General features: G+C 38.4%; 1 long non-coding RNA gene across 2 annotated transcripts in view; it reads left to right on the top strand.

The window, feature by feature from the left end:
• Positions 1–21,890, top strand: part of LOC125182672 (uncharacterized) — a 165,785-nt gene that overhangs the window by 124,919 nt on the left and 18,976 nt on the right. The window contains exon 4 of one of the 2 annotated variants that reach the window (XR_010832374.1): positions 1,459–2,635. The exons of the other annotated variant lie outside the window; for it this stretch is intronic. This is a non-coding gene — a long non-coding RNA (uncharacterized lncRNA). Of the gene's footprint in view, positions 1–1,458; positions 2,636–21,890 lie in introns of those variants that run through there. 2 annotated transcript variants of the gene reach the window in all.

The raw sequence follows: 21,890 nt of genomic DNA, 5'->3' as shown, positions 1-21,890 counted from the left end.
TATTATGCATTTGTAGGTAGCATTTTGTTGCTCATGCCATGCGTTCAGAATACAGTATTGGTCTTCGACTCCCTGGCAGGTAAAAAAAAAAAAAAAAGGTAAAATTGGCAAAAAAAGCTAACTGGGAAGAATGAGACAGCAGAAAGCCCAGCTGCATCATGGGGCACGTGTTGTAGAGGCGAGAAGGAGACGAAAGGGGAGCTGGTTCTGGCTAAAATACAACATGATGTAGACAGGAGAAAAGGTCTATGTGGGGAGTGAGATCAGAGGTTGAGGACTGTTTTTTAACACGATGTTCTTGTTCATTGTGGACACTCTACTCTGCTGTGAAACAATCCTGCTCCGTGCAGGATGACGGTGCTGCGCTTCAGCTTGCACTGCAGCCACTGGGTTTGCTCCAGCAGCGCAGGGCACTACCACTGCAGGAATGCACCTGGGTGCTCCAGGAAGCAAAATTCAGGTGCTGTTTGGTCAAAGGAGACAAATATCTGACGGCTTTTTTCAGCATTGCAGCAGTTTCTTTATCCCTGTGTGAGACGTGGTACCAGAACTCTCTTCTCCAGAGGAAAAATTCCTCCTATTATAATTTTTTCATTACAGCTTAAACATTTTCAGTTTTAAAAGAAAAAGATAATTTGCTTGATCTGATTTCTGATGCATTTTGTTCAGTTTTATGTAGCCACATTTTTTCTGTAGGAAATTTGATACATTACTTTAAGTTAACTACATACAAGAGAATACTAAATAAATTCACTTTATGCGCTTCCCTAATTAGTTTTCAGTCATGTAATTCTCTTCAATATAGAGTTGAGAAATCCCCAAGTCTACCTTGATGTAGTTAGTGTCACATACACTGATCATGTGAAATTGAATTTGAATTTACTACTAATATTTAAACACGAAAGCTGACTTGAACCATATTTCCCCCTTGGATATAGATGTCACTGCTCTCTGTAATGAGTAGCATTATGTTGAATACTTAAACCAAGAACAACCAAGTTACAGGAACAGGACATTAATCTTAGAGAAATGTTGAATTCCATGCTTTAGACAATGCAGTGTCTTAGCATTACTGTTTACACTTTAATTACTCGAGACAAGTAGTTTGCAATATGTATTGCTTGAGTATATTTTATAAAGATGAAGAGGGAATACAGCTACCACCAGGATCTCTTGGATAACCGTGTAAAATGCCTCTACGTACAAAACTAAATTATTTGCTGCCTGCAACCTTCAGCTGTGGAATGCACAAGGTCTAACAAGTGTCCGTATAGATCTTCCTTGCTTTGCTGTTACAACCCAGCCAAGCCCTTGGTCTTGGGGTGTGTGTGGGGAGCACACGGGAGGGCCAGGATCTTGTTGTGGGGAGAGGGAGATGGTGAGGCCTTTAAAGGCTCCATCAAGAACCATATGCAAAGACCTGGATGAAACCAAACTTCTGGGGCTTCTTTTCTGCAGGCTTCCTGAGTACATATGAATATGAAGCTGGAGAAAATGGAGCAGGAGAAAGCAGGTCTTTGAAGCTTCACTCTTGAGCCTCCTTGAAAATGTTTAGGAAACGTAGATGGGATTCAAGTTCTTCACACCATGCCTGGAAAGGATGAATTACCACTAAAAGACTTATTCAGTGAGAACAGAGTGAAACCCAGGCCAATTGCTATGGGCACAACAACCACCACAGGAGGAGAGAGCTGTGCCAGCCTCTGGGATCGTGCCCTGACGGTGGGGCAGGGGCTGCAGCTCTCTGCAGGTGCTGGATCTGTCCCAAGGACAGACCAAAGAAGCAACAAGCAAATTGCTCCACATCTCGTTACTGTCACTTCAGCAGATGATAAATGAAGTAGCTGGGTGGGCTGAATATTATAAGGATCTGTAGGTTTTTCTCTCTACAGTGATCAAATAGAAAAAAAAAAAAAAAAACAAGGACACGTAGGAAATTCCCTAAGAAATATAAAATAGATTAGAAAAATATCCACTGTATGCACAAAGGAAGAATGCAGATGGGTTGAGATTTTTTTTTTTTTTTCTGTCAGGTATATTTAGAAAAACAAAGGATACATTTATATGTATGAAATATACAAGGTACTTCCTTGTGCGTACAGGATATTTTGATCTTTGTGGGAAATATGTAGGTGAACATGTTTCTTTTTCCCACGTGTAACTGTGAAGCAGGTGTTTCTCCTCCAAAAATCTTTGCCAACAGGCTGGTGTTGGGTGAATTGAGAGAGGATTTAACTCCTTGCTTAGAGATCACTCACAGGCTTGGGATAGGGGAGCAGCACTTGGGCCCCAGCCTGAGGAAGTTTTAGCAGGGTTTGCTAAGATGCTCAGGAGCTTTTCTCGCTGAGACAGATGTGGCTGGACCACGCTGGAGCCAGGCTTCCCCTCTAAGTGTGTCCCACCGCCTGGCCAAGGAGCTGGTTCTGGTCTTGCTGTCCCTACAGTGCCACAAAAACAGGGCCGAGGCGCACTGAGAAGCTTGGGATTTTCACTTGCTGTTATAGCCCAAATTCCCCAAATAGCCCAAATTCCCCAAACCTGTTCCACTTTTAATATCGTTACCAGTTTAATGGGCACTCATACCGTAGGTAGAACTAATTAGGAAGGTAATTATTCTTTCCGTTATAGCTGGGAGAATAACTTGATGCACAGGAGTGGCTGAGGAATAATTATTTTGAGGAACTAATACCCAGCGATATACAGAGGCTTAATGATAACGGACAACAATAATTTGAAAATGGACTTTTGTGTGGTTTACCAGGAGATTCTCTGTCCTTTCTGCAAGTCCATTCACAGCCTTTATGTCTCCCCACCTGGCTTTCTTCCTCTTCTTTTTCAGTCATGGCACTCACATTCTTGGATTTTGAAGACCAAGCATTGCTTTCAATTTTTTCATTCAACCTAGGTTCTACTGCGTGGTGTTTTTTTCATTTTGTGCATATTATTATTATTTTTTTGTAATGCACTGTGAAAGATTTGTTTCTAAATGCCTTGGATTTTCTTTTCTATTTAAAGATATTAAAGATGTTATTTACAAGCTAATTTACCTGCATAAGATTAATAGCACAGTCTCTTTGCATGACAAATCATTAAAAAGTGATAAAAAGCAACTGTTAAACAAGTGGATTGTGACACACTCATCGAAATCTCTTCTATATGTTAACATATATTTCCTTGCAGCTTGTTGCAAAGGTTCAAGTAATAACAGCTCTGGCTAACTCGTCTCACACTTTAAAGTAGGAAACTATTTGAAACTAGGTACCAAAAGCAACCTAGGTGTTTTCTAAAGAGGAAGGAACTCAGAATGCAGAGTTGCAACTCTCTGATAGGGCTGCATGATTGCCTTCAAGGATAACCCAGAAAGTTGGACGGGGAAGTTGCCTTTTGCCATGTCTGGATGGAGGAACATCTCTTGCTCCTGTTTTCTCAGCAGCAGTTTTGCTGGGGTGTCTGCAGGAGGAGGATTACACTGCATCTGGTGGAGGAAATTAAGGATTAACACGTGCATTATGTAGGAGAAACATTACAGGAAAACTGTCATTTGTATTTTACAAGGAAATAATCCTTTAAGTCTCTTAGGACTGAAATAGCTCCTTGGTTTTTCGCCTTTCCCCCTTCCTCTTGGAATACCCCATGAATTCTTATGTCACAGTGAGTAAAAAACAAAACAAAGATCAGAAGAATCTGGACGATTTAAATGAGAAAATCTGTGCTAGAAAAGGTATTGACTGAAACAAAGCCTGTGTTGTCAGACACTGAACTGCTGGGGATTTTGGTGGATCATACTCAGAATGATGAGTACAGTCTAGGTATAGCCAAATGCCTTTTTCCTTATTATATTGAAAACATGGTGTAATGACCTGCTGAGGAGCTGTTGGTTGCAAAAACAAAAACAACAATACAAAACAAAACAAAACAAAAGAAAGAAACTGGTTTATGGCCTACAGGCTCAATCTATAATTTTGATCATTACTATTGCCCTGGAGGAGTGCTGCTCAGAGGTCAGGAAACATTTTAGAGGCAGATGCACTTAAAACCCCACTCCTGCTGCTCTCCTTAGCTCCTGTGGCAGTTTCCTATTTCCACATCATCAGAAGCACCTGGTAGCTGCTGCTGTAAACTGCTCAGGTTTGGTGAGATTTGGAGAAATCCAGTTTCTTAGATTTGCTCAAAGCACTTCTAATTTATTCAGTTCCCTGTCATGTGAATTAAGGATTTTTGAAACTGCAGTCACCAAGTGACAGGGGGAATCCTAGAATGACTTAGGTTGGAAGGGATCTTAAAGACTATCTAGTTCCACCCCCGCCATGGGCAGAGACACTTCCCATGACAATGAGTTGCCCAAAGCCCCATCCAACCTGGCCTTGAATAATGCCAGGGATGGGGCATCCACAGCTTCTCTGGGCAACCTGCTCCAGTGCCTCACCACTCCTGTAGCGAAAAATTTGTTCCTTATATCTAAACCAAACCTACCATCTCTCAATTTAAAGCCAATACCCCTTGTTCTGTCACTTCACGCCCTGATAAAGAGTTTCTCCCCACCTCTTTTATAAGCCCCCTTTAAAGACTGCTTGCTATAAGGCCTCCTTGAAATCTTTTTTTTTCTTTAGGCTCAATATCCCCAATCCTCAGCCTAACTCTTCACAAAGCTGGCCACACTTCTGTTGATACAGCCCAAGAGGTCAAGTGCTGACTTTGGTGGTGCTGGTACAACCAAAACAAGGACGTGACACCGCAGATGTCATTGTCGCTTGGGAGAGCTGTCAGCTTACCATTCAGTTTTTGACTGAGCTAAATGCTGCTTTAAACAATCAACTTCATATTTTTAACAAACTATGCATTAATATCTATTCATTTTTTTAAATTTAATTTTATTTTAAATGGATTCCTTGGTGTCTGATTTCCAGCCTACCAAGAAACAGTTAAATGACTCAATCTCAAAGGTTTCAGTACTTCTACAAACAACAGTCGCAGGGAGGAAAATTAACGGTTTTCTGTTAATGACTCATATTAGTCCTCTTTGGTGGTCCAAAGCGATGGATTATATATTTTTTTATTTTTTTTCCCCCATTTCTTCCATATTCCTGTCATGGGGCTGCTTTTCTGATTGCTGGTTTTGTTGTTAAAAATGTCACTCTCTTTATTCGCCCTCCTCCCCATAGAATCTTTAAAACTAAACACAGGAAAAGTGGAATATACCTGTCATTTAGACCAGCTAGAACAAAGGTTGATAGAAAATACATTCCTAGTTTGAAGAGGCTTCCCTGCTGATTTTGTTTATCAGAAAATGGCAAGTTTTGTTCCTAATGGACTGAAATTTAAATAAAATCTGACTCTGGAAATAAAAGCAGCCATTATGACAAAATAAAATTATATATTTTATAGGAGAAATTGAATTAAAATGCTAGTTTCCTTTGGTTAAATTCTTTTACATAAGGAAATGAATAAACGAGAGAGAGTGAAATAGAATGAGATAGAAAGCTGATTGTTGAAGTAAGCTTTTTAAAAATCAATAATCTCTTGTAATTTATATTTTTGAAAAAACTTTGAACAGACTTCCATACAATATCTTGAATTATAGCTACATTTCTATGTTTCCTTTCATTAGGAGTTGAACTAGGGGTTAAATAGTGTTTTTCCCCTGGGATTTCAGGTTCTTATTGGGCTGTGGCTTTGGACTACAACCTTCTACAACAAAAGTAAACCTGTCCAGAACCTGAGCTAATTGAACAAAGTTATTTATTAACATTTAGTAAACATAGATATATATATGTATATATATACATATTTAAATTCAGGTTATTTCCCCTGTCTGAGTGGGACATTATCTATTGGAGAGGTGGTGGAGACATGTCACCTAGGGAAGGTGAGAGCTGATAGCAAGACACCTGTCTGAGATCCTGCTTCCAGGGAGGCATTAATCTGGATTTAAGTGGTTTAAGAGTCAGGTCCAGACAATGAATGAATAGAACTAAAGTCAACCAATATAAGCACAACAGAACTTGGTATGTAGCTGCACACACCCACAGCCATTTTGTTGACCTAACATTAGCACAGAGCACTTTGGAGACATCCTTGCACATAACTGGATTGTCCAAAACTTAATACTTACAAAAGTTTTCCTAAAAATAAATGGCTGTTCTTTTGGGCAGGCAAATATAGAAGCTTGCAGAATCTACACTATTAATTAGTTTTAAAGGGAAGTGTAGAGTTGTTTGAAGCTGTTGTGATAAACTTGAAAGAACATTCAAAAGCAGGTCACAACTCTACTTTTGGGTCCAATTTCCAAGTTTCCCACTGGAAACAGCAAACCTGGACCATAAGTAAAGAAGTCATGAGTAGCAGTAGTGTTTTGTCTTTTCTTTCTTTTTGCCTCCACTGTCTTTCTCATACAGCTCCTAGGTGAGAGCGGACAGGAAATAAAATCCTGGGTTATTGCAAATCCCCATTCAGATTATATATATATCCCAAAACACATATTCCTGAAATTTATTATTTCCCCAAATTATTCTGACTCTCTACCAAGTGTAATATTTCATAGCAGGCTGGAGGATGGGGGAGGTCCGAGAGCACCAAAATATAGTTTCATGGTGTGATGGGAAGATCCACCTGTTTCCTCTGAGCCTCAGTTTTCATATCTGCAAAATGGCAGCAACATAGTCTTGCTGTGATGAGAACAGCATCGTTAATCCCCACAGAAGTCCCTGCCATCCCTGAATGTTGGCAGGGTTATAATTATTGTCTTTTTTTAAAGAGTGGCTGGGGAGATCTGTTAGCAGATGTTTTTAAAGTGCTTTGAAGATGAAAATATCTAAATATTCTTATTGCTATTATTATTATTGCTGTTCACAGTGATTACTGTGATTAGACAGCACCTTCCTGACATGTCCCTAATGACAAAATATCTCCTGGCCTGTGAAGGGCTGAAAGCAATTCCTCTGCCCCACAGGAAAATGTGTATAGGACACAGTTTTGGGTAAGTTGATCTGTGGTGCAGGGGCCCTGCTTTCCCTGGAGGTGTTTGGGAGGATGGAAATCACTGGTCTTCCCCTTTCCCTTCCTGTTTCCCCTTCCCCTTCCCCTTCCCCTTCCCCTTCCCCTTTCCCTTTCCCTTTCCCTTTCCCTTTCCCTTTCCCTTTCCCTTTCCTTTCCTTCTCCCTTTTCCCTTCTTCTCTTCTCTTTCCCAGGGCTTTAAGTCTGAGTTTAGCAGACAGAGTTGGAACATTTTGGCCATTTCTTGCTGATAGGTGTTCTTGAGGTTTCGCTGAAAAATGAAATTCAGACTCATTAAGCAGCGAATTTATCCACAGTCAGGTCACCATCAGGTGTGTTTATGGGTGTGCCCGGGCACAGTGTCACTCTGTTCCTTCCCTCATCCAAGGACTATCAAAGCTGGATGAGTGGTTTTTGTGCTCCTTCTCCTCAGAAAGGGTCATTCACCGTGCAGGTGAACCAACCCTGTGTAACGAATGGCTGTGCCTTGAACCAGCCACAGGTGTTTGTGAGTGCACCTTGTTGGTCAAACACATCCACGTGGTGAACAGAAGACGCTGCATATTTGTGAGTAAAGTGCAAGTACAAACGAGGGCTCTGACAATGTTTTCAGAATATAAATTTCAGAATACAAATTGCTCACAGTGATCCTACTAATTCATCTGCAGGTTTTCCTCTTTGCAAAGAAACCTCCAACTGCAATCCCTTGTACCACAGCCAGTTACCCTTGTCCTAACTCCCTCATCAAGTGGGGCTCAGTTTCTTCTTTCTCATTTGGATATTTTATTTTATTTTTAATATTTGATTACATCCCATTGTGTCTGATACTTATGAGAATTAAGCTCTCCTCACTGTAATGAAACCTCAGTAAGCCTGGAGTGCTTTGGCAAACGTAACCTCAAGCTTGTTTGTCGAGAGGGTTTTGCCAAGCCCACACAGTTCTAATTACATCTTTTCACTGGCCTCTTTTAAACTGTCCCCTCTTTCCAAAGTCTTTTGTGTGTTATGCAGAAATACGCTGTTATAATGAATACAGTATGTTTAGAATAAGTTTCATTGGATTTGGTAGCCAAGCAATTGTACTTTTTTATTAGAGGTACTGTAGGCTTCCAATGGAGATAATATTTATACAGTGGTCCAGTATTGTTTGCATTTAGAAGAATAAATAAAATGAATAATATCCAAACAAGATAATTAAAATGTCACTTACAAAGTACCTTTAATTTGCTTTGGATTTTGCATTTCTCTTCCTTCGCTTTGAAGACAAAGAGAAATACACTCAATATCAATTCTCAGACTATTTCATATGTCACTTAAAAGACAAGTACCTTCCATTTGGACAATATTTACAGTTAGATTGAAAAATGGCACCCACATTTACATCTTTGGACAGTGTTTTTCAGTAGACGAACGTTTTCGTCTGTTTTTGTCAGATGCTAACTTTTTTTTTGTTGTTAAATCACAGTGTAGTGGGTGATTAGAAAACAACCAAACCAAACCAAACCAAAAAAACTCAAACCAAACCAAAACCAAATGAACAACCAACCAACCTGTTAAAGTTGCATATAGTGCCTGTTAAAAATTCTGATGGGCAGGTAGCTGTGGAAAACAGTTTTCATTAGCTCCTGAAGTGTGTTTCTGTGGGCACCCAGAGTTCATTTTAAAAAAGAACGAAGAACACACACACAAAAAACAAACAAACAAACAAACAAAAAACCCACAAACAGCCTGTTATTATATATGAGATAATTAAAAGTTTATCATATGCACATAGACATAGTTATGTAGATATATGTAAGTATGTATGTGTGCAAGTATATACATAAAAGAGAAAAGGGAAGTGGAAAAGAAAGAGACGGTAGGAGACCTGTTAATCACAGGCACTTTAGGCCTCTTGATTTACCAGCTGTGGAATATTTCCTGAAAGTAGTGGACTTTGATAAATTATAGCACTGTTTAAAGTATGTGTTTGGAGTTTACTGGCAGGAACAAGGTGACAGAATTACAAAAGTTAAAACCAAACTTCACGAACCTGTTGCCAGTTGCACACCTGGAGTTTTGTGTTTGTTTTCTACATATTCAGCACCATTAAAGATATGTAAGTATGCAATACCTGGGAATTGTTCTTGTGTTTTGAACCAGCAATTTCTTCCATTCATGAACATGGTTGTTTTTAAACATGTCAAACATTTTTTGTCCCTGATTTTTATTTTATTTTATTTTATTTTATTTTATTTTATTTTATTTTATTTTATTTTATTTTATTTTATTTTATTTATTTTATATTTTATTTTAACTATTTTATTTTTCTTGATAAAACTATTTTTGTAACCATTACTGTACCTATGCCATGACATAATTGTCCTTAGTGCTTACTGTTCTCCGTCTTGATCTTTGCAAAATCTGTTGGGATTACTCAAGATGAAAGGGTGGCTGTGCAAATATGAAATCTTATCCTCTAGTATTTGTTGCAATGCACAAATTTTAAATGAACAATTGCATTGCATCCTCAATAAACAAGGACGCTGGATAACACAGACTGTATGTCTCTGAGACAAGTGAAAAAAAAACACAAGTTAAGGTTTTTATTTTTATAATAGTTATTTCTACTCTCATTTTTTTTCTGCTGCGCGTTGTTAACTAGATCTTTATTTCCAGAAACTGAAATGTACTCCTCTTTCTTTTCCTTGAAAATTAAAAGCTTCTACCTTAAAGAAGTGAATGATACATTATCTGCTATCTCTAAATTGAACCCATTTGGAGCTATTTGCATCCTGTAGAAACCTACAGCTGAGTGCTGTGCTCAGAGGTGTAATGACTGGTTGTCACAACACGCTGGAGGTGGCCCCATAACAAAATGATCCCCTGTCAATCCCCTTGCAGGAAATGCATTGGCAACCTGTAATTCGGCCTCAGTATTAACATCCTGCCTGGGTTTTGTTAAATGGCACTTTCTAGGAAGTAGATCTGCTGAACTTGTGCTTAATAATGTTTTAAAGGGAATATTTGATGGAAGTTTTAGAAAGCATCACATGGGGTTAACAGTGATTTGTCATTTGTTTCTAATTAAAGGACTTAATCTCTTATCAGTAGAACAGCCTATTTTTTTATACTAAAGGCACAGATGTGAATGGAAACATATTAATGAGATGTCATACTACACAGTCATTTAGTGTTTTGTTTAACTTAAACATAGCAGAAAATGTGCATCTAAGTAGACACATGTAATGACATTGAGATAGAATTATAATTTCCTACATTTGCATAACCTTTAGCAGCATCCACTTTAGAACCACCTTGCAGTAGTTATTCTGTATTCAAAACTGATGTTTGTTATAGTAGTAAAAGGGTCTAAAATCACAGAATGACATTGTTTTTCTGTCAATGAACCTGTTGTTTTCCTTAAGCCAAATATATGTCTGTTGGACTTTGTTGGTTCTTAAAAAGGAGAAACAAAATCTGCCCAGTCTGACACTGATGTTTATTGTTCTTGCAAAGAGATGGAAAGCAAAGACTAACCTCATCCATAGGTACCGTTCCTGTGATCGTCAGATACATTGCAGCCATTTTACTCCAGAAAGAAATAAAAAATAAGCAAAAGCAACATTGTATGACATCTGAGACCCAAAGGGACCATTCTGGTCTCATGCTCTGGCCAGCTGTATAATGCAGACCATCATTCATAAATCAGTAATCTCTCTGTCAAGCCCAAAGAAACTGTGTGTGAACTAGAGAGGGCCATCTTTTCCAATACTCCCTTCCTCTAGGTCACAAAAGGAGTTAGGGTTAGTGCAAGGATGAACAAGTCATTTAACATATTCAAATCCATTAATTTATTTTAGTGTCTAAGTATTCAGTATGTAGATTCTTGAGAAAAGCCTATGACAAATTGAAGATTGCAATCAGAGTAGGTATAACACAGTTGGCAAATAAATGTGAACAGTGGGGACTTCTCCAAAGATGAAAAACATGTTTTTTTTCATTCCAAGAGGTTTGTGAAGTGGTTGCTGCTGCACGTTGGTGACTCCAGCTCTCCTGGCATCTTCCTGTGTGCCAGGACAAGGGCCATTGCTAACACCAGGGACCAGCAGTAGATAATGCCCATGGGGAAAAAGACCAGTCCAACTTTATTCACTTGTGGAGTTTTGCCTATTTTTTTGATCAGAAGACCATGAATTTAGACACTTGGAGTGAGTTTCTCTGTCTGTCTTTCAGTGCAACTCGAGGTAAATTTGTGAGACCCAAATTGTGGCCACTGTGCAGTAAGTGCCAGCAGTTCTTTTAACTAAATCAGAATTTCTCCTTTAATCCTGCATGTGAAACTCAAAGCTAACTTATGTAGGTACTACAATGTGTCATGATTGGTGCCTCCCTGTGGCAATTTGAAAGATTAAGAATGATAAGAGTGATCACTACTTTGCCTATTTCAGCTGTTATGGTAAAAATCCTTTGACTGAAAGTCTAGCATTCCTGTCACCTATTGTAGCAAATATTTGGAGAAATAATGCTCTTTTTAGTTTCTATTAGCCTTTTCATATTGTTAGCAGTAACCAGAAGAAAAGAAAATCTGATTCACTTTTCATTTAAATAACATATATTTATCTCACATTCTGAAGTCGAGGTGGTTCCCATGGTGCCTCCCATGCTGGAGGCAACGTAGGATAGGGTGGTGCTGGGTGCAGGTAGTCTCATGGATCTCAGCCAGCCCACTTTTAATTGATACAGCAAAGGAGGAAAGTCACAAGGTGACTGATGTGCTGACAGCCAGCAGGATGCCAAGGACCATGCTTTGAATGAGGATAAACTCAAATAAACAGATTTCAGATATTTTTTTTTCCCAAATGCTCAAATGCTTTCCTTTCCCATCCTGTAGCTATCATGGCAGGCTGCTCTGCTCTTCTGTTCCCCATGCCAGGATCACAGCTTCCAAGTAAATTTTAATCCTTTTCTCTTTCCTACATATTCATTTCCCAGCTTAGTCTTCTCACAGCTCCCCTGCTATATCTCCTCTTCCTCCACTATGTCCATCATGTGTTACCTCCCTTGATTACTGTAATCTTTTCCCTTTAAGCTTTTCATTCCCCTTCTTTAGTCTTTCCAAAGTTCAGCTACTGAAATACCTCATTATCCATCCCTACTGGCACATTGCTCCTCTTTCCTCCCTTGTATTCTCACCCTCAATTCCCATTATAACCTAGGAGTCAACACATGACTGCCCCAAATCCTTGCTTTGACTACATTACAGTAATTTACTTTTAAACTCTCTCTCTTAGATATTTTTTTTCTATTTTTTCTCTTATTTATTTATTTATTTGTTTATATTTCTTGTCTCATATCCATCCACTTTTTGCTCACTGAGCTTTTTCTGTTGCTCCACAGTTCTTTAGAAACATGTTTGCCTGTAAACCTTCCTACCAAGACCTCCCCAACAACTGCACCTTATTCCTTTTCTCTTCTTGGTAGCCTCCTTCCACTCTCATCTGAACGACCTTTTGTACCATCCCTTCACTGTCTCAGCTATGCCTTCCTGGCAGTGTGTGGTCTTGGGCAGATAGTCTCAACTTGTGTGCAGAAAAGGCGATTAGTTTAAGCAGAGTGTCAGGATGATATTGCTTCAAGGCTAGAGGGAACCTAAAGCAGGTGTTTGTGAGAGGTAGAGCTCTTTGTTATGAGCACCATACCCTGGACGGTTGCCATCAACATACCTATTTCTGAGAGCACTCTTTGAATATTTCCTGGTTTTTATTTGGCCAGAGTAGTCCCTGGACACCTGGTGAAATGGCTTAAGAATGCTATCTGCAGTGTGGCTATGAAATCAAGGAGAAAATAGGGAATAGTGCTAGTGCTTTGGAGTTGGGAAAAAAAAAAATCTAATGAAAGTAAAAGTTGATGAAAGCAAAAGCTCAATGATAAAGAATATTCTACTGTCTCTCCTACTGCCTTTTGTTGTCTTCTGCTTACTCTACTTCATTGTCAATGCCTCTAAAAGGAAAGTCTTCAGGACAGATGTCTAGAAGAGGTAATTATTTCCAAATAAAACGCTTGTGTTTGGCAATGGCAATGGGTAGAAAATGGTTCCTTCCTTGGTAATGACATAGCACACGTGGTCTAGGTAGTGCTTTTGCTGGAGAGGATTGGAGGTTCACTACATATCACAAAGGAGATGTGAATCAGCCAGTCAAGTCCTTGGTCAGAGGTTTCCTTAGTTTTCTTCTGGTCCTGTTTTGCATAATTATATATATATATTTCAGAACCTGTTGAATAGGCATGGAGAAGTAGTAGTTTGGCATTTATGTCACCATTTTAAATGCTATCCAGAAAATTAAGATTATTTAAAAATAACAGCAATAAGATTTAGCTAGCTATGAAAATCAATTGCCAGAAATCATAAAAAACATAAAAATTAAAATTTGGCTTGAAAAAGAACTTGTAATGTTAAGATCAGCTTGATGTATTTTCCACCAGAGAGTTCTTTCGATGTCAGCTCTAGCAAATAACCCAATATTTTAGTGATTTTATTTTTGTGGAACATACATATGTATTTATAAGCTAGTACTGAGTAAAATAAATGATTAAATAAGCCTACATTTTAAAACAAAAGTGCCTGTATTTTTCCTCTAAACTGGTTTATAGAGATTATGAAGTAACCGGGCTAAGGTGGCAGTTTATCAAAATGTAGTATTTGAAAATAAGTGAAGAATATTTATGTCAATATTCATTTGCTTTTAGTACAGTAACTCCACCTATCTGTTTGATCCATTACACTTCAATTCCAAGGATTTCTCAGTCAGTCAAAGCAAAATATATTCATTGAAATAGTTAAGGAAGAAACACAATGGAACAGTCCTAATTACCTTAAAATAGCATTCTGCACACAAAGTTGCGTGAGTAAATCTTTTCACATGGGAAAGAAAAGTCCCCGTGTATTAATTTAAAGAGTTAAACCATGAATGAACATAAATTCACTCTTTTCCATTCAGAATATTTGGACCACCATGCCTGTTTCCCTTAGTGCTTTCCTTTGTATTTTCTTAGTGGGAGACCACTTCTAGTAGGTGACGTCCCTCCTTTTATAACAAATTGTTTCTTTTGGCTGCTATGGTTATGATAGTTAAGGCTGTTCCTTCAGAATTCCAAGTTTTACTCTTTCCTCACTTGTATTATAAGTTTTCCCTAAAATGAAAAAAATGATATGCTAAAAAAATCCAAAGCCAGGTCTATATTGTAACACTTAAGAAAAATCATATAGCAGAATTAGGTTGTTTCAACATGCAGTGGTTTTCTCAGGTGGCTCTAACTTCTGGCTGTTTCTTGTAGTCAAGAGAAGCTCATTACTAGAGGACTCCATAAATGTATTTCCTGGCATTATGAAACTGGCATTATGAAACCTTTTTTTTTTTTTTTTAAATTTATTTTTATTATTATTATTAACAGAAAATGCTAGAAATGCGTTATTTTTTATGTAGCAAAACATTCTGCTTTTGTGAAATGCTTAATGGAAAGATTGTTATGCAACTGAGAATATTTTAGCTTTCACATTGGCTATCACTGCAGAACTAGATGACTTTCTGATGGGAAATAAGCACGTAACTGGAAATACGAGTGCTTATGCACACTGACTAAAACTAAAAATTAGATTCAGTTTTGGCGATGAAAGTTACAGATTTCAGTCTTTGGCTTTCTTATTTTAGTCACTCACAAAGCTTCACTTTGAGTGAAACTCAAAGACTGCTCCATAAACTCTACAAAATAAATCTGCTGATCAATACAGCATCAGTCCATATCTTTCTCTAGGATGGGGCACAGACTGAAGTCTTTAACCACCTGTGCCTACTGAGAGGTCAGGTGTGTTATGATGGCAGAAGATTTTGCTATCAGGGCAATCTGTATATCTAGTAGGATAAATGTGCTATCATTTATATTTAGTATCAAAATAACGGGTATGCTGGATCACATAGATTTCATACCTAGAGAACTAAAATGAATATTGTGCCATCTAGAAGGCAAACTATTGAACCAATTTCTTCCAGGTAGGACCTGTCTGTACAGGGCCACCCCAATCTCTCCACCCAGCCTATGCCACTTTCCATCCCAAGCTCTACATCTGACCGAGAGAGAAAGTTGTCAGCCCAAAGTTTATGAAGCATTTCTGCTCTCTTTTTTGCCCTCAGTAAAAGTTTGAAAAAGACTCATAAATGGCAAAAAGGCAGTTGCATACGGGAAATGTAACTTGGCAATGAAAGCCTGTTTTGAAGTGCACTACATGGTTTCTGAATAAATATTTCTTTAATGCATGTAATTACCGGATCAGCAGAATAAATGTGGTCATGTCCTTGTAATTAATACATTGTCAAAAGTTCATTTAAGTATAATAATTTCACAGGGAAAATGCTGTCTATGTAGTTCTTGCAATAATTTGTTAAATTAAGTGCAATAAATATAAAATTATTAGTAGATATATATTTATCTTTTAAGTTCTTGTTAATATCCACATGCCATCTAATACTCTTAAACAGCTTTTTTTATTTTCATAAAACAAAAAAGATGCTAAAAATAAATGTGCTGCAATAATGTTTTCCTTCTTTTTACTAAAGAAATTTTCAAGCATCACCACTTAGTACTGCAGCTGCAGTTGGCAAATATTTAGTTAAGAATTGTGTAATCAAGTTGGCAAAGTCTTGAAAACCCAATGAGGAATGCACAGAGAAGGATGCCTGTTTATCCACTATAGAAAACAAAATGTTTATCCCTGGATTGTGTGTCATACTTCTTCAGTTCTACCCAGAGCTGATCACAAGAGCTGGGTTAAATGTTACAGCTGTAAAGAGTGTTTAGCAATGGAAAGAGTGTCATTCTTGGTATTCAGAACTTATTTACAATAATTCTTGAGAAGAGAAGCATTCTGATACTTCACTGTCAATCTCGAAGTGGTGGCTTTTTTTTTTGGTGACTCATTTTGCTATGGCTGGGGAAGCAGAGGCTGTGGTGCACTGGTGGGACCATGAATACTGCTCTGGTTATGGCCAGGTTGCTCAGAAATGTTAATTTGTGCTCAACGAACATGTACACTTTATTGACTTCTGGTGAAGTAGATTGTTCAGAGAGATTAATGCTGGTTTAATACAGGTTAGAGGGGAGCTGTTGTACCTGCTCCAGCTCAAAGCTCAGTAAGTGATGTTGTCGCATGGCCATGTAATGAACAGTTTTCAGGCAGCACAGCATGGTTTTACTAGGTCAGGGCTTTGTGCTGTACTGTCATGGCATTTTTCATCTGGCACTACAACTCCTAAAGCCTATGTATATATGTTGAACCCTGGTCAGAGATTAGTTTCTTGCTTGATCTTGCATATGACTAATTACTGATTAAAATAGTACTGGAATTCTACTCCCTAGCTTCTAAACTTATTCTCAGTTTGTGCTCACAAGACCACACCTCTCCCATATGACTTAAACCACAGGCTTAAGACACTGTAGGACTTTACAGTCCTCCTAGTCAATCTCTAAAATGTATCCAGGCAGTAGAGGCTTCCTATTCAATATGTAGAGATCTTCAACATTCAGCTTTACGTTTAATTGAAATTTCATAAATTTGGTAACTCTCAAGAGAGCTATTGTGGGGCAATATTTGAGGTATATGGACTAAGAAGGACAGATGGGGTTTTTATTTGAAGGTGGAAACAAACAAAAGCAAACAAAAAAATCTGTTTGGATGAGCAGGCTCAGAGAGGGCAGGGGTTAATGGGTCACACACAATCCCTGGCAGCCTGTGACCCTACAAGGGTCTTTCTGGGACCTATTTTGTGCTAGCATCTTCGTCAATGACCTGAAGGAGGTGATGAGCTGCACTCACACCACATTTGCAGATGACACCAGACTGGTCATCCAGGCCATACTCTCAAGAGCAGAGCTGCCTTTCAGAGTGACCTAGACAACATGAGGGAATGGGCAAGGAGAACTGCAGGAAAATCAACAAGGAGATATGCAAAATCGTGCCTTGGGAAGGAATAATTCCTGGAAACAGTTCTGTTGGAGACCATCTTCTTTGTGAACAGGTCTAGGAAAATGACCAAGGTGCTGACGGGCAGCAAGCCATGAAGGATCCAGCAGCATCCTGGGCTGTAGAAGCAATGATGTGGCCAGGAAGCTAAGGAATTACCCTCCTTTACTCATCATTAGGTGCAGGAGGAAGGGGACAACAGATATAAATTGAAAGGGGAGAGATCCAGGCAGCACAAAAGGAGGAACTTGTCCCCATGAGGGTCATCAAACAGGGGAACAAGTGGTTTGCCATCTCCATCCATGAGGGCCTGAAGGACACAAATGGACCTCAGGGCTGATCCTGCTGGGGCAGGAAGTCAGGGTGGAGACCTCCCTTACCTCCCAAATTGCTCTGTGATCCTGTGGATGTGAGGACATATTCAAAAATTCCAAATCTGTAAATCTGAGCCACACTTTGTCAGCTCTGAGTTATATGCTAAGAGTAAATTACAATATGTAATGAGAATCTAAAATCTTCTCTGACGTCTGTCAGCTACAATGTATAACCCTCCGAATACAGCATTTCAATGTTAACACTTATATTTGCTCCAGTGAGATATAAATGTTACTTGACCCTGAAAACAGGTCATGAAGCACATATGACATCTTGCAATTAAACTAAAAGATTCATTGACAAACATCATTCAAGTAGTACGATTTAGATGGTTACAAGAAACCGTAAAAATGTTGTGATACTGCAGGGAAATAGGCTCCGATGGGTCTATATTATGTCTTGGCATTGAGACATTGTACGCAGTAAGAATAAAGCAATGCTGCTCATAAACAGAGGAACATTAATTATATACATTTAATTTTATGTAACATCACACTTGCGGAAAACATAAAAAAATTCATGTATTGTAAATGTCATCCTTTCTTTTTTTTTTCCTGAAGGAATTTTCCATTAATATTTTATGATGATAAAATAAGGTGTACTGATGTATTCTCAAAATAATTTTATATTTATTTTTACTTATTTCAATAATATTGAGTCAATAAAGATGATATCAGGAAATCTATGAACTATAATGAATTTTATTTACATTTTTATTATAGCACTAACTTCACATCAGTTCCCTTCAAGTGTACATTTGAAAAAAAAATGCGCAAATCATCTCTTTTTAGCAAAACTACCCAAAACATCTCAATCACTTCTGTAATGAAATTTTTATTGCAGCGTTTGAAAATATTTACATCAGCAAGAAAAAAATGTTCATCAAATGAGGCCATATTCTGGGAGAACAGGGAAAATGGAGTAATGTAAGTGAAACATTACATGGGGGAGAACTGGCCCTTGACTTGATAGCCCTTTTCTGGAAAATGGTAGCATTAATACAGTAAGATGAATGTATCTTTGCACAGGGAAAAGTTCCAGAGCTTGTTCTGCTGCACAGTATCAGTAAACGAGGCTCTTTTTAAAGTTGTACTTCAGGATTGTTGTGATGGTGTCAAATGGCATTGATGGTGGCTCTCAAACTGTAGTCTGAAGACACTGCTATCTACATGCTTTAACAAATGGTTATGGTCAGAATCAGTCAGCTGTGTCTTCAGAAGTGTTTTTAACTCAGTTTCTGATGAGGCGAGTGCTGTGTTGTCTGAGAGAAATTTTGAGGGTGGACAGCAGTCAGTTGGCAGAAAACTTTGGGGCTTGCTAGTCCAAAGCAATTAATGCAATGATTGTCTTTTTGGAACCTGGGAGGAAAAAGGTGTTTCTGGCAGGGAGGACGGAAAGGTCCTAGCTACCTCTGAACCCTTCTGCATTTGGAAGCGTTAGCGGCACAACCGACAGCGTTTGTCTCAGGCAGCCATCTGGTAACCATGAGAATATAGTGCACCATATTGCATTTCCAATAACAGTTTAAGCTGTTTGCAATCTCAATAAACTTTTAACACTTTTGAAACGTGCACAGAGGACAGTTCCTTGCTTCTGTTGGAGGGAATATCAGATTTACATAGTGTCCGGATACTGACATTTCCAAAAGCTGCAAAGTCCACAGCCAAAAATAAAAGCAGGCCAAGAGCAGCAACAAAACTCCTGGAAACCTCTGTTCACTGCTTTTCAATTCCATTTTATTCATTTTATCACTACAGCTTGGGGCTGGGCTTCTGGATTGGGCCACTGGGAGCTGCAAGGTGTGGACCCCACTTGTTTTTTTAATATAAGAGGAGATGGCAGGAGTTCTTTCTGAAACTTTGGTATTAGGCATATGCAGAAGTGTCCCCAGCTAATAACTGCCTCACTTCATAAACAAATCTATAACTTTTCATATTTTTTTTTCCTCTCTCTCCCTCTCTCTCTTTTTCCCCTCTTACTACGCATTCTTAGCACGGTGGCTGATAAAGAGATGAAGCATTTCCTGCTCTCTTTTGGCAGGGTAGTTAGTGGGAAAGCAGAAATGGCAGAAGAGCAATTCAGTTCACCTGCTCAGGAAGCTGCAGAGTTTTTTTTTTTTTTTTTTTTTTTATGTTTTTTTTTGTTTTTTTTTTTTTTTTTTTTTTTTTTTTTGTAGTTGAATCTAAGCCTCTATCTCTGCTCTGTGTTATTTCATGTTCATATATGCTTCTGCTTACATGTCTGGTACAGACTTGGCTCTGTTTTGAACTGCACTTCTATTTGTCTTAACGCCCCGCTCTTTGCTCATATGAGCATGACTACATGTGGCAAAAATGTTTATGCCCTTATGTGGGAGAGCACTCAGGCAGATTCCTGAGCCGCATTAGGGATTCTGCGTCGGACAAAAGCATGTTGTGCTCCTTTCCCACGTCTGTGTGCAAAGTCCTTATGTTATCCTGCAATTCTATATAGATTCTGAAGGGAATTGCTTAGCTTCAGATCTGAAATATTGATGCCCACAGCTGACTGGATGTTGTATCAGAGCACATTTCCAGCATCCCTTGGTGTCTTGCTGACGCCTTGTCCTGGCTGTGACTACCCAGAACAAGGAGGCTACGGCTTTGTTGCGCTCTGGAAAGGAAAAAGTGCTCTTCCAGTTGTCCATATAAACTCAGTGTTGATTAACTCTGTGTTCATGTTAAATTGGTTCCTAATCCAAACGAGCTTCCTGTCCTGATTTTTTCTATATTTCTTATTGCACCAGGCACCTGCATGGAATGGGCACTCTGTATAACTGCATAGCTAGTTTTGTCCTCCAGTGAGAAAGGCAGGATTTCACATGCTGCCTTCTCTATTTTACTGCTACCATACACCGTGCCATTCAAACAGAATAATGGCCCCACTCTTTTCCACATAGAGCCTAACGTTTCTGCTTGCTTGTTTCATTGATAAGACACCTCTTCTGGCACAGTAGCCCATTATTATAATATGCCAGATACCGGTGTCAAGACATTGATATATGTCATTAACACAATGCAAATAAATTCAATCTCACACGTTGTATTTCACAGACTGAGATTTATCCTGACCTCCTAAGGTGAGAGACAGATGTTTTCCATTGTCTATGCTTTGGTTATTTATTTATTTTTGTAAAATGCACATCTGAAACCCACCTATATAAAACTGGAATACAGGCTGCATTTTAAGTGAAACCAGGGAAAAATATGCAGACTTTGAGAGAAGAAGAGAAAAAAAAATCCTGCAGCAAACACCAGGATATGTGAGTGAGTAAGCATAATAGATCAGAATAAGACCCTAAATCAATTTTATTTTCACAGTTCTAGCATCATAAAAAGTGGGTGGCAGTAAACCAATTATTATGCAACTTAATGAACTAATTAGGAAAATCAGAGCAATAATGGTACTGGTACTGACTGATCTGAATATAAAAAGTAGAATTAAGTTCTTAGTATTGAATTTTTCAATACAAAGAATGATATAATAACTTTTAAAAGCATTTTGAACTTGGGGAGAAGAAGGGGGATTACATCTCTAGTTGCTGTGGGTATCAGAATGATCTGCTGTCTCTTGTACTAAACTATCAGTATGATCATGTGTACTGATTTAAACAAACAAACAAACAAACAACTAAACAACTAAGGACCACAGAATCATGGAATCACAGAATCATAGAATGGTTTGAAGTGGAAGGGACTCTAAAGCCCACCTGATTCCAACCCCCTGCCATGGGCAAGGACACCTCCCACTAGATCAGGTTGCCCAAAGCCCCATCCAACCTGGCTAGATCCTTAAAAGTTTCATTTGCATTTCTGTGCCCCTAAATGCTGTTGAAATCCTGACATTTGTGGTCAGTAGGTGTTTAAAGGCCTTGAGGATATGGCTTAGGTGGCTGCAAAGTCTGATGATGTGTAACCTTGCACAGTGGGATTGCTGCATAAAACCAAACACTGGTTTAAGCTTTTGTAGGAATGGGGTTTGCACCAAGCTGAACACGCAGGAGTAGAAACCACAAAAGCACAGCTTCTCTTCCTTAATATTAGTATCATAGAACAAGCTATATTTTAAAATGCTTTAAAAAACTCTAGTAATACTGTACATGCTGACAGAAATTGTGAATATATTGCTATCAGACCAGCATTCTCATTATGTTTCAGATATTATGTATGAGCATTTCAAGACATTCAATAGTTTGTTGATTTTCTTTCTTTACAACATTTCTGCCTTTACATATGTTGATAACATGATGTGTGATTATGGGCCTAAACCTTTTCTCTTCAACATCAATGACAAGACTCCTTTTGACTTTGGTGCCTAAATTGAAATGAACCCTCATAAATTTCCCCATCATTTTCTTGCTATTATGAAATGTACTATATGGTTTTCATCATTGATTCATAATGTTTCTTTATCATACAATTACAAAATAAGTTTTCTTGACAAGCTATCACATGATACCATATCTGCTTTATCTATGTTTGGCAAATCTAACAGCTATAATATTTTT

The sequence above is a fragment of the Anser cygnoides genome, chromosome 6 (assembly GCF_040182565.1).
Source record: "Anser cygnoides isolate HZ-2024a breed goose chromosome 6, Taihu_goose_T2T_genome, whole genome shotgun sequence".
NCBI lineage: Eukaryota > Metazoa > Chordata > Aves > Anseriformes > Anatidae > Anser > Anser cygnoides.
The sequence above is the reverse complement of the archived record's forward strand: the minus strand, read 5'-3'. Positions and strand labels throughout refer to the sequence as shown.